The 10,960-nt window shown below is 55.4% G+C and overlaps 1 protein-coding gene and 1 non-coding gene across 3 annotated transcripts in view; one reads left to right on the forward strand and one right to left on the reverse strand.

Annotated features, from left to right (window-relative positions):
• Positions 1-10,960, reverse strand: part of LOC138521104 (uncharacterized) — a 211,430-nt gene that overhangs the window by 23,613 nt on the left and 176,857 nt on the right. The gene's annotated exons all lie outside the window — the stretch shown is intronic.
• On the forward strand, positions 2,564-2,714 carry LOC138522190 (5.8S ribosomal RNA). The gene has a single exon (XR_011283286.1). It is a non-coding gene; the product is annotated as a 5.8S ribosomal RNA (ribosomal RNA).

Consider the following 10,960-nt stretch of genomic DNA (forward strand, 5'->3'; position numbering starts at 1 on the left):
CGTGGATCTGGGCAGAGGGATGGTGCACATGCGTGTGTTTCTGGAGGGAGAGATGGGGCATAGTGGGTCTGGAGGGTGGCATGGGTCATCTAGGTGTGGGTTGGGAAGTGGTACAGGCATCTTGGTGTGGCTCTGGAGGGAGGTGGTGGGGGCCCATTGGTGTGGCTCTGGAGGGAGGTGGTGGGGGCCCATTGGTGTGGCTCTGGAGGGAGGTGGTTGGGGCACATTGGCGTGTTTCTGGAGGGAGGTGGTGGGCACATTGGTGTGGCTCTGGAGGGAGGTGGATGGGGCACATGGGCGTTTTTCTGGAGGGAGAGATGGGGCACATTGGGTCTGGAGGGTGGCATGGGTCATCTAGGTGTGGGTTGGGAAGTTGGATGGGGCATCTTGGTGTGGCTCTGGAGGGAGGTGGTGGGGCACATTGGTGTGGATCTTGGCGGAGGGATGTTGCACATGGGTGTGTTTCTGGAGGGAGAAATGGGGCACAGTGGGTCTGGTGGGTAGCATGGGTCATCTAGGTGTGGGTTAGGAAGTTGGACGGGGCATCTTGGTGTGGCTCTGGGGGGAGGTGGTGGGGGTACATTGGTGTGGATTTGGGTGGAGGGATGGTGCACATGGGTGTGTTTCTGGAGGGAGAGATGGGGCACAGTGGTTCTGGAGGGTGGCATGGGTCATCTAGGTGTGGGTTGGGAAGTTGGACTGGGCATCTTGGTGTGGCTCTGTAGGGAAGTGTTGGGGGCACATTGGTGTGGGTTTGATGGGAGGGATGGGGACATTGGTCTGGGGAGGGATGACCCCATATTGGTGTGGGTCTGGAAGAAGGGAACGGGGCACATTGGTTTGGGTCTGGGCGGATGGGGGCATACTAGGATGGGTAGTTTTAGAGGGGGTTGGCTGGGGCTATCCGCATGTGATTCAGGATCGGCACATGGGCATCTGATGCAAGGGGAAGGGGCATCTTGCTATGTGGAGGGAGGATGGGGCATTATGGTATTGGTCTAGAGGGAGGGATGGGGCATCTTGGTGTGGTCCGGAGAGGAAGGGATGGTGCACATGGGTGTGGGTCTGTAGGGAGGGATGGGGACATTGCTGTAGGTATGAAGGGAGGCATAGGACACATTGGTGTGGGTCTGGAGGGAAGGATTGGGGCTCATTGGTCGGAGGACGGATAGGGGCATCTTTCTGTGTGGAGGGAGCATGGGCCATCATGGTATGGGTCTTGAGGAAGGGATTGGGCATCGTGGTGTCTGGATCGGAGGGGGCATTGTTGATCTGGAATGGAGGGACAGGGCATATAATGGGGGCATGTCAGGGAATGGTGGAGCATGTGGGTCAGGGCTGGAGCGCTCTGGTGGGAAGGAAGGGGGCATCTGGGTGTGAATGGAGGGATATGGGGTATGTTTGTCTGGAGAGAAGGATGTTGGTTTATTGGAGTGGTGGGAGCATGTGTGTGTCGAAGGGATGGGGTAATCGGGTGTGGGTATAGAGAGAGGGTGAATGGCGCCATCTGAGTGTGGAGGTAGAGATGAAGCATATGGGTGTGGCTCTGAGGGGTGGAGCATCTTGGTGTAGGTATGGAGGGACAGATGTTGGTGTCTTTGTGTGGGTTCGGATGGAGGGATGGTGGCATGTAGGTCAGGAGGGAGGTGGCATTTGAATCTGGAACGTGTTTGGAAGGAGAAATGGGGCGTTTGAGTGTGAATGGTTTCTGCTTGTGGGTAGGGGCATAAAGGATCATTAACAGCGGAGCAGCGGGAGGGAGAGCTGTGGGCCCGACCTCGGTTGCATCCCAGACGTGCACACCCACAGCCCGGGGCACCTCTCGCAGAGCAGTCCGGTGCGTGTGGTCAACCAGCCCCCTCTCCTCACTGAGCCCGCATCTGCGCTGGCCGGGGGCGCACACTCCTCTCTCTGACCTGCCAGCGGCTGGGCATTGGTGGGCACACCCCGGTCACCAGGGAAGCCCCGAGTGGGGGCAGCCGGGACCCGAGGGAAACCTGACTGCTCTCGAGGGGTGCCTCCCCAGGCAGACAGGCGCCCGGCACGCCAGGCATGAGCCCTGAGCCATGGTGCAGCTGGCTCACTTGACAGTGGGCGCCAAGGTTCCAGCCGCCCACATCTGTGTGTGAGCAATGGCCAGGCCCGCTGGCACAGTGGGTGACCTTCCCTCTTGGAGCTGGGCCCTATGCAGCCGGGCTGGGGTTTGAAGACTCTAGTGGTCCCACCCGACCCCCTGTCTGTGCTGTCTCTGGCCTGCCTCGTTGTCCATCTCCCAGCCCCCCTCCCAAAAGGGAAGGGGTCGGGGAAGGATGAGTGGATCGGGCCGTATGGGCAGGTGGCGGAGCGGCCTACCTCCATCCCCCTGGGAAGCGCTGTGCTGCTGCAGCTGGCGGTCAGGCTGAGCACCTGGATTATTATTATTATTTTTTTTTTTAAAACCACAATGGTTTCGGCCGAGCTAGACAGGGAGCTGGGCTGTCCTGCCACAGCCAGAGCTGCCTCCCCCAACCTCTCCTGCACCGGCAGGGTCAGGCCGACGTCTAGGACAAAAAAAGTTGCCTGTGGCTCTTGGCGGTGGATCACTCGACTCGTGCATCGATGAAGAACGCAGCTAGCTGCGAGAATTAGTGTGAATTGCAGGACACATTGATCAACACGTCGAACGCACCATGTGGCCCTGGGTTTTTCCCGGGACTATACCTGTCTGAGGGTCGCTTGTACATGAATCGCCCAGGGGTTCACTCCCAGGGTCGTGGCTGGGGCTGTCGCAGGGACCCCATTCCATTTATCCCCCTATGGTCAGACTCCGATCAGCATCGTCGCTGGATCCTTGGATCTGGCGCGCAAGCTCGTTGCCGACACGTCCTGGCTTCCCCAGTTTCCCCTCCTCATGCTGGTTTCGGGAGGGCCGGGTGGCCGACGCGCCCTGGATGTGGTGGCGGCGGCAGCAGGCTTTAAAAAAGCCTGGCGCACCTTCACCCCATCCCGGGGCACCTGGCCGTGCTGTGTGTGTGGCTGTCTTTGGTGTCCCACGGCTGCCGGCGCAGGATGACCATGGAGCGCGGACCTCGTGACCATGTGGGCTTCGGTCACAGATTGGGACAGAATACACTCGCCTGCGCCAAGGGCTGGGGCAACCCCCCGTACGGGCCCGAGGCCAGCTGCCCTGAGCTTTGTGCTCCCCTACCACAGCCTTAGATCAGACGTGGTGACCTGCTGAATTTAAGCATATTACTAAGCAGAGGAAAAGGAACTAACCAAGATTCCCTCAGTAAAGGCCAGTGAAAAGGGAAGAGCCCAGCGCCGAATCCCCATTCAGCAGCAGGCGTGGGAAATGTGGCGTACAGAAGACCGACTCCCCGGCATCGCTCAGGGGGCTCAAGTCCTTCTGATCGAGTCTCCCCACGCGGATGGTGTTAGGCCGATAGCAGTCTCTTGCACACCGGGATCAGGTCTTCTTGGAGTCAGGTTGCTTGGGAATGCAGCCCAAAGCGTGTGGTAAACTCTAAGGCTAAATACGGGCGCAAGACTGGTGGCCAACAAGTACCGTAAGGGAAAGTTGAAGAGAGTTCAAGAGGGTGTGAAACGGTTGAGCGGTAAACTGGTGGGGTCTGTGCATTCCACCCACAGGATTCAACACGGCAGGCAGGTTGGTCACCTGGAACGGTGGAGGCCCTTGCAGGTCTGCGGCCCGGGCACATCCAGCCCCAGCAGGGCGCATTTCCTCTGTATCGGTGCAACACGACCGGCTGGGAAGGCCCCAGGGGGCAGGTGGCTCTCTGCTCCAGCAGAGAGTGTTACAGCCCCCTGACAGCAGTTTTGCTGTGTCCACGGGGCTGAGGGAGCTAGAACGCCACCGGGCCCTTATCCGGCAACTGTCCTGGCCCCTCTTGGGGGTTGCTAGAGTGGCCACGGGAGACGGGGCTCCCGATGTGACTGTGGTGGACTGCCCTCAATACGCCCCAACCACGTCGTGCTGCCGGGCGGGGAGGCCCACAAAGGGCGCCAGGGGTCTGAGGTGATGTCGGTTAACCACCGAACCTGTTTGGAAACACTGACTAAGAGTATAACGCCTGCCCGAGTCAGAGGGATGAATGAAACCCTGTGATGTAATGATGTTGAGGGCCGGTGCCCGGCGATTGCAGTGGCATCCTGTCGCGGTGGCCCTCCACCGACCCGTCTCGCCCGCTCTGTCAGAGATGATGCATGAGCGTGTGTGATAGGACCCGAAAGATGGTGAACTCGGCCTGGTGGAGGTCCGTAGCGGTCCTGATGTGTAAATCGGTCATCCGACCTGAGTATAGGGGCAAAAGACTAATCGAATGATATAGTAGCTGGTTCTCTCCGAAGTTTCACTCAGGATAGCTGGCGCACGGAAACCCCAGTTTTATCTAGCAAAGCGAATGATTAGAGGTCTTGCGGGCCAAAATTATCTCAACCTGCTCTCAAACTTTAAATGGGTATGAAGCCCGGCTTGCTGGCGTGGAGCCGGGTATTGTATGAAAGTGCTCAGTGGGCAACTTTTGGTAAGCAGAACAGGCGCTGCGGGATGAACCGCACCCGGGTTTAAGGCGCATGATGCAGATGCTCATGAGTCCCCAGAAACGGTGTTGGTTGATATAGACAGCAGGATGGTGGCCATGGTAGTCGGAATCCTCTAAGGAGTGTGTAACAACTCACCTGTCGAATCAACTAGCCCTGAAAATGGATGGCCCTGGAGCATCAGGCCCATACCAGGCCGGTGTTGAGAGCCGCGGGGGCTAAGTCAGGCGAGTAGGAGGGCTGCTGCAGTACGCACAGAAGCCCGGGGCGAGGGCCCGCGTGGAGCCGCCGCAGGTGCAGATCTTGGTTGTAGTAGCAAATATTAAAACGAGAACTTTGAAGGATGAAGTGGAGAAGGGTTCCATGTGAACAGAAGTTGAACATGGGTCAGTCAGTCCTAAGAGATGGGCGGGCGCCGTTCGGAAGGGATGGGCTATGGCCTCCATTGCCCTCAGCCGATCAACAGGAAGTCGGGTTCAGATCCCCGAAACCAGAGTGGCAGGGACGGGCGCCCTTGCAGCGTCCAGTGCAGTAATGCAAATGATCCCAGAGAAGCCGGCGGGAGCCGCACAGAGTTTTTTTTTTGTTTTTTTTTAAACAATTTTTATTTTATATAACACACCAAACATTAAACATTACAATTCTTGGGACTTCCATCATCAGATTCAGCGTCAGAGTGTTACAATCAGCATTGTCCAGTCCCATTCCCTCCCTCCCCCTAACCTGAGCCAATATGTCCATGTCATCATCCTGTGATTTTTCAGGCGGGTTTATCGTCGTCTCTTTATCTGTTTCATCATCGCTCTGATCAGACTGTGGGGGCCACTCATGGTAGCCACCAGCTGCCTCCATTCAATTAGGGGTCCTACCTCCTCCTCCCCTCCCCTACAAACCGTGTCCCACCAAACAGCCGTTTCTGCCTCTGGCCATTTTAAGAGGTCAGCCCACCACAACTCTATCCTCGGCCTCTGGGCTGCCTTCCAGCACATTGCTATCCTTCGTTTGGCCAGGACATATGCTAGATCTTTCATTTTGCTTATGTGCCTTAAGTTACGTGGCCTAGGGAATCCCCCCAGCATGCATGCCCAGGCCGACTCCACCTCCAGTGTAATACCGGTTCCTGCTAAGCGTGTCTTCACTTCTTGCCAAAACCACCCCACCTCAGGGCAGGCCCAAAACATGTGGAGTAGCCCAGCCTCCTCCACCCCACACCTAGGGCATTTCTGAGTCGTATGGCCACCAAACCTAGCGATCTTACTGGGGGTGAGATATGCTCTATGTGTGACATATAGTTGGATCTGCTGGAGCCTTGCGTTCCGGGACACTTTTTTATGATATCTTTGGGCTCTTTTCCAGAGCCCATCCGACATAGGCTCTCCCACCTCATCCTCCCAAAGTTGTCTCAGTTGGGGCAAGTCCTTCCCCACCTTGGACCACAACAGCTCGTATATGCGGGAAATCTCATGCCCACCCTCTGAAATATCATACATAGCCTCCATGGTGGCATCCGGTTGTCCGGTGAGCACCTCTGTTGGCCACTTCGCTCGTACTCTCTTGACAATTCTGGTGTAAGTTATGTACTGCCCTTTATGCACCCCAGTATCTTCGATCAGGTTTGGGAACTCTAATGCCCCCCCTTCCAGCCATATGTCTCCCAGGGTGGCTAGGCCCACTGATTCCCAGTACTTGCGGACCCCTTGTATCAGCTGGGGATCCTCTCCACATAGTGCTGCAAGCGGCACCTGCATAGAGTACGGAACCGGGTGCCCCGCAATCTGCCACATTCTGTGCCATATCTCCCATCCCAGTACCAGCAGCCCGCCATCCCCCGGACCCTCGACTTGGACAGCCACACCACTTCTTTGAGGAAGAAGGGGAGCGGTTCCCTGCACAGCAGCCTGGTTTCTGCCGTCTCCTCGTCAGACAGCCATCTTGTTACATACTGCAGCTGCCCTGCCAGATAGTATAGCTCAAAATTTGGCAGGTTGATACCTCCCCTATCACACGAGTTCTGTAGTTTCCAGAGGGCCACCCTGTTCCTGGAGTTGCCCCAGATGAAGCCCCTACACAGGCTATGGAGGCTAGCGAAAAAGTGCCTTGGGATCCCATGCGGGATGTTAACAAAGAAATGCAACAGTCTGGGCAAAACTACCATTTTTAGCAGAGCAGCCGTCCCCACCATAGCCAGGGGTAACCTGGACCAGAATCCCATGCTGTTCTTAATTCCTTCTACTGCTTTAACCGTGTTGCGTGCATGTTCTTCTTCTGCCGTATGGTATATGTCAATTCCGAGATATCGGAACGACTTTGTGTGCCAGGGTATCGGCAACACTGGCAGACTCCCGGGCAAGACAAGCTTGTCTCTCCCCAGAGGGAACACGCTAGACGTTTTGGGGTTAACCGCTATGCCAGAGAGAACGGCAAATTGCTCCATCATGTCTAGAATATATTTCATGTTCTCTTCTGGGTAGCGTAAATATAACAGTATGTCGTCCGCATGTAAAGAAACCAGGTGCATGCCACCCACAGTGCGAATACCTATCTCCTCGTATTGCTGTCTCAGGCAGGAGGCCAATGGATCCAGTGCCAATATGTATAACATGGGCGACCACGGGCAGCCCTGTCTAGTGCCTCTGCTTAGTTGCCATTTGTCCGAAATGATAGCACCCGTTTTGACCCTGGCGATCGGGGAGCTGTATAATATTGTCACCCACCTGAGGTACCCCGGTCCCATTCCATAGCCATCTAAGGTCGCGATCAACCAGGGCCATCTCACTCGTCGAAGGCCTTGACCGCGTCTAGTGAAACTATTGCCAGTTCACCTGGGTCATTTTTTGTCTGGTCAAGGATGTGATGCAGTCTTCTGAGATTATCAGTTATGTTCCTGCCCGGGACATAGCCCGTTTGGTCGGCGTGTATCAGTTTACCAATGACAGCCTTAAGCCTATTTGCCAGTACAGCAGTGAGGATTTTACTATCCTGATTGAGCATCGATAAGGGCCTGTACGACCCACAATCAGTGCTAGGCTTGCCCGGCTTCAGAAGCGGGATAATCACCGCCTCTCGCAGGGTCTCTGGTAGCCTGCCTTGCTCATACGACTCGTTAAGCATGGCCAGCAGCGGGGGAAGCAACTCTTGTTTATAGGTTTTATAAAATTCACTTGGAAGCCCATCGGACCCGGGGGCCTTACAGGTGGGCAAGTAGCGAACCACTAGTTCGAGTTTTTCCATCGTAATAGGGGCATCTAGGTCTGCGCGTTCTGCCTCATCTAAGGTGGGTAGGCCCATGTCCTCCAATGTTACCCGAATTTCGTGGTCTCTAGGGCCACCTGGGTCCCCATAAATATGTTTATAGAATCTCAGGAACTCCTCATTCACCCCCTCCTGGGTATTCTGAGTCCACCCTCCCTTGCCTTTAATTTCCCTGATCACCGTTCGCGGCGTCTCACTCTTGTATAGCCAGGCCGCAACCTGCCCGGCTTATCTCCCCCTGCGTGCTGTCTTTCCACATATTTCTTATAGCTTAGTTTACATAACCTGTCCCAGCAGTCCCCACTGGCCTGTTGTAATTGCCTTATCCTGTCTCTGTCCTCATCAGCGGTGCCTTCCGTACGCATCCTGCCCATCAACTCCTCCTCAATTCCCTTCAACTCCTGCTCCATGCCCCCCTGAAGCCCCCTAGACTTCGAAATGGCAACCCCCCGCAAACCCACCTTAAACACCTCCCAAACAGTTCCCATAGAGCTTACACTACCAGTATTTATCTCGAAGTACTCAGTGATCGCCTCTCTTAAATCCTCCCTGAATCCCGGGTCCTGCAGAGCCTCGGCTCTGAGTTTCCAAGTGGGAATCCGTGCCCTGGGAGGTTGATGCCGCCAGTCCAAGACCAGGGGGGAGTGGGCCGAAAGCACCCTAGCTTTGTATTCAGCACCTTCCATCTCTCCTGCCAACTCCATGGAGGCGAACACATAGTCTAATCTTGTATGAAGGGCGTGTGGTGCCGTATAGTGCGAGTATTGTCTATCCACTGGATGCAACTGCCTCCAGACATCCACTAGGTCGAAGTCCCTCAGGAGGGCCTGTAGCACCTTTGCTGAAGGGGTTGGTTTGTCTATCTTACTATCCGTCCTGTCAATATTAGGGTTAAGTACACAGTTAAAATCACCTCCCCAAATAATCCCACCACCCAGCAGAGGGCCGACTCTACCGTACAGGGTCCTAAAGTAAGCCGCTGTGTCCTGGTTAGGGGCATATACATATACAATACACACTTCTCGGTTTTCCAATATACCCCTCACAACAATCAATCTGCCATCTGGGTCACCCGTGACCTGAAGCGGCTGAAATGGCACCTGCGGCGCCACCCAGATGATGACTCCTCTAGCGTAGGCCGAGTATGTGGATCCCACCAGGCACCCCTCCACTTCTTCTTAACCACCTCCAATTTCTCCCCAGTGAGGTGGGTCTCTTGCAATAATGCTATGTCGGTCCTCATCCTTTTCAGATACATCATCACCTTATTACGTTTCAGATAGCTGTTGAGGCCCCTGACATTCCAGGTAACCACTCTAAGGCACCCTGGCGCCATCACCATGATATCCCGCACTCCTTCCCCGCCTCTTATCCCGCCTGTAAAGGGTCACATTTTGGCTCAATACCCTTTCCCTCCCATCAAACTTCCCTCCAGCCCCCTTCCCAACTCCCCATTCCCCAACTTCAAACCACTGCACACCCACCCCCCCCCACCTTCGTCTACCCAACCCCAACAAGTGCCCAGCTCCATCCCTGGATCTCAGGCCCCCCGCGTTTGGTTCTGCCCTAAAAGGCCCCGGCCCAGAACCCAGCAGGGTGTCACCGAACTACCAGTGACCTAACTAAACTATTCGCTATGGGGTTGTGAGGTCATGCTCCGTATAGCTCCTATATCTATATCAAGGTTTCCAGTGCCACCGTATCATATTCATAATTGTAGCTCTGAACACACTCCTCTGCCGGTATATGCAATGCTATATTCAAGTCCCATTGTCATGAGCTGCAGCACCTAGGGCGCTTTACCGACGCATGTTACTTATCTCCACCTTCTGCTCCCTGGATGTCCGGTTCCTGGGGACAGCTCTGCGCATCTAACCAGCCCATGGCGTCCTCTGGGGTGTCAAAAAACAAGGTTCTGCTCTTGTAGAAAACCTTCAGTTTAGCTGGATAAAGCAGCATGTACCTATGGCCCGCATCCCGCAATCTTCTTTTCACTGACCCAAAGTTCATGCGGCTGCGCTGTACTTGCAAGGTATAATCCGGGTATGCCGTTATGTTCGCAGCACCTCTTTGTATCGTGCCGCCCTTCCGAAAGTGTTGAAGGATTTTTTCCCGGTAGTTTAGGATCTTCGCTATCACCGGCCTGGGGGTGTTCCCCGGCGGTGGCTTCCTCATCAGGGCCCTGTGTGCCCTCTCTACAGCGAACCCCTAGGACAGGGCTCCCCCGGTTATCTCCTGTAATACCATAGACTCAATGTATTCCGTAGGGTTAGTTCCCTCAGCTCCTTCCGACAATGCGAATATTGTTCCTTCGGGCGCGTCCCTCCGCCTCTTCCGCCCTGCTCTCCAGATTGCCCACACGTTGTACCAAGGCGTGAAGTTCAGATTTATGGGCAGCACAGGCTGCTGTGTTCGGGGCCACCTCTTTTTCCAGGTCCTCCGTGCGCTCAGCCAACAATCGTACGTCTTGCCGGAAAAGATTTACGTCCTCCTGCACCGGTCCATCTTTGAGCTCAAGTGCAGCTTTCAATTCACTGATTGCCAGGCCCAGTTTGGTCTCCAAGGCCACTTTTAGGTCAGCAATCGCTGCAAGTACCTCCTGGTTGCCCATAATGTCTGGGCCCCCAGCGGGGGTCCTGTCTTTCTTCATGGCCCCTTCAGCACCTGGTGGTGTTTTGGCAAAATCGTCCAGTGTGGGCTGCTTGCCTTTCTGTCTGATGGGTTTGTAAAGTGAGTCGGCCCCAAAACGTGCTGTCCTCTTTTAGAACGTGCTAAGTTGCCCAAAATGTCTAGGACCCTGCCTCAGTCGATCTGGCTCCCCGGGCTGTCTGTCGGGCGCTGGTGTGGCTCTGCGGGCTTCGGTGGCCACTCTTGCCGGTCCCCACTTTCATGGGGCAACCCCGTACATCTTCATCTGCAGTTACCTCTTGCGGCCACCTCGGGCACGTTGTGTGCGTCTCTTTGTTCCCACTTCAGGCGGCTGCAAGTCTCTGTGTTTCTGTCTATGCCTGTCTGTGCCCCTCGGGTGGCTGGATCAGCATTCGTAAATCAATCATAGGCATGTCTTGTGCTTCGTTGTGCTATTGTGTTTACTAGCCTCCACAGGATGGTTTAGTGGAGTTTGTTGCAGGTTGGGTTGCAGAGGTGTGCCTGCGCCTGTTCGTCT

The sequence above is a fragment of the Ambystoma mexicanum genome, chromosome 13 (genome assembly GCF_040938575.1).
Source record: "Ambystoma mexicanum isolate Mex_15411 chromosome 13, UKY_AmexF1_1, whole genome shotgun sequence".
NCBI lineage: Eukaryota > Metazoa > Chordata > Amphibia > Caudata > Ambystomatidae > Ambystoma > Ambystoma mexicanum.